The 2,500-nt window shown below is 55.2% G+C and overlaps 1 protein-coding gene across 1 annotated transcript in view; it reads right to left on the reverse strand.

Annotated features, from left to right (window-relative positions):
• LOC145410196 (cilia- and flagella-associated protein 36) overlaps nt 1-2,500 on the reverse strand; it is a 20,868-nt gene that overhangs the window by 13,192 nt on the left and 5,176 nt on the right. The gene's annotated exons all lie outside the window — the stretch shown is intronic.

Below are 2,500 nucleotides of genomic sequence, written 5' to 3' on the forward strand. Positions count from 1 at the left end.
CCTGACGTATGGAAGCGAGGCGTGGACCTTGCAAGAGGGGAACAAGTCAAGAGTGAGAGCAGTGGAAATGAGTTACTTGAGAGGAGCATGTGGAGTGACGTGGAGGGACAGGTTGACGAATGAAGAAGTGAAGGAACGTTGTGGGGTGGATGTGGATGTGGAGTGACGTGGAGGGACAGGTTGACGAATGAAGAAGTGAAGGAATGTTGTGGGGTGGATGTGGATGTGGAGTGACGTGGAGGGACAGGTTGACGAATGAAGTGAAGGAACGTTGTGGGGTGGATGTGGATGTGGAGTGACGTGGAGGGACAGGTTGACGAATGAAGAAGTGAAGGAACGTTGTGGGGTGGATGTGGATGTGGAGTGACGTGGAGGGACAGGTTGATGAATGAAGAAGTGAAGGAACGTTGTGGGGTGGATGTGGAGTGACGTGGAGGGACAGGTTGACGAATGAAGAAGTGAAGGATGTTGTGGGGTGGATGTGGATGTGGTTGAGAAGATTAGGAGAAATACACTGAGGTGGTTTGGACATGTGGAGAGAATGGAGAATGAAAGACTGACTAAGAGGGTGTATGTAGGTGAGGTGGAGGGAGGGAGAGGGAGGGGTAGACCGAGGATGAGGTGGAGGGATGGAGCTGAGAGGTATATGAGGGAGGGGGGAGTGAGTTGGGGGGAGGGTAGTCACATGGTGGGTGACAGAGCGACTTGGAGGCGTTTTGTCTGCGGCCACCCTTTGCGGGATTAGGGCGTCGGGCTATAGATAGATAGATATACAAAGCAATAGCCAAAAATTCCTTGTACATGATCCGCCTCGTGTATCGAATGGCTCCCGTCTTGAGTGCGTCTTTATCGTTTTGTGCAATATTCTAGTTTGATTTCTATCTATCTATCTATCTATTGCCAGACGCCTCATTCCCGTTCGGGGTGGCCACAAACAAATCGCCTCCACGTCGCCCTGTCCCCCGCCATATCACTGCCCTGCTCCCAGCTCACACACCCCTCTCTCATATACCTCTCCACCCCATCCCTCCATCTCATCCTTGGCCTCCCCCTCCCTCTCCCGCCCTCCACCTCACTCACATACTCTCCTCGTCAGTCTCTCATTCTCCATCCTCTCCACTCCATCCCTCCATCTCATCCTTGGCCTCTCCCTCCCTCTCCCGCCCTCCACCTCACTCACATACACTCTCCTCGTCAGTTTCTCATTCTCCATCCTCTCCACTCCATCCCTCCATCTCATCCTTGGCCTCCCCCTCCCTCTCCCCCCCTCCACCTCACTCATATACACTCTCCTCGTCAGTCTCTCATTCTCCATCCTCTCCACTCCATCCCTCCATCTCATCCTTGGCCTCCCCCTCCCTCTCCCGCCCTCCACCTCACTCACATACACTCTCCTCGTCAGTTTCTCATTCTCCATCCTCTCCACTCCATCCCTCCATCTCATCCTTGGCCTCCCCCTCCCTCTCCCCCCCTCCACCTCACTCATATACACTCTCCTCGTCAGTTTCTCATTCTCCATCCTCTCCACTCCATCCCTCCATCTCATCCTCGGTCTCCCCCTTCCTCTCCCCTTCCACCTCACACATACACTCTTCTAGTCAGTCTTTCATTCTCCATCCTCTCCACTCCATCCATCCATCTCATCCTTGGTCTCCCCCAGCCTTCTTTCTCCCTCCACCTCACTCATATACACTCTCCTAGTCAGTCTCTCACTCCATCCTCTTCATGCCATCGCTCCATCCCATCCTTGGCCTCCCCCTCCCTCTCCCCCCTCCACCTCACTCACATACACTCTCCTCGTCAGTCTCTCATTCTCCATCCTCTCCACTCCATCCCTCCATCTCATCCTTGGCCTCCCCCTCCCTCTCCCCCCTCCACCTCACTCACATACACTCTCCTCGTCAGTCTCTCATTCTCCATCCTCTCCACTCCATCCCTCCATCTCATCCTTGGCCTCCCCCTCCCTCTCCCCCCCTCCACCTCACTCACATACACTCTCCTCGTCAGTCTCTCATTCTCCATCCTCTCCACCCCATCCCTCCATCTCATCCTTGGCCTCCCCTCCCTATCCCCCACCTCCACCTCACTCACATACACTCTCCTCGTCAGTCTCTCATTCTCCATCCTCTCCACTCCATCCCTCCATCTCATCCTTGGCCTCCCCCTCCCTCTCCCCCCCCTCCACCTCACTCACATACACTCTCCTCGTCAGTCTCTCATTCTCCATCCTCTCCACCTCATCCCTCCCTCTCATCCTTGGTCACCCCGTCCACTTCACTCTCATACACTCCTAGTCAGTCTCTCATTCTCCATCCTCTCCACGCCATCCCTCCATCTCATCCTTGGCCTCCCCCTCCCTCTCCCGCCCTCCACCTCACTCACATACACTCTCCTCGTCAGTCTCTCATTCTCCATCCTCTCCACTCCATCCCTCCATCTCATCCTTGGCCTCCCCCTCCCTCTCCCCCTCCACCTCACTCACATACACTCTCCTCGTCAG

The sequence above is a fragment of the Coenobita brevimanus genome, chromosome 10, assembly GCF_032717465.1.
Source record: "Coenobita brevimanus isolate Jiangsu-jjx chromosome 10, ASM3271746v2, whole genome shotgun sequence".
In the NCBI taxonomy this organism is placed as follows: domain Eukaryota; kingdom Metazoa; phylum Arthropoda; class Malacostraca; order Decapoda; family Coenobitidae; genus Coenobita; species Coenobita brevimanus.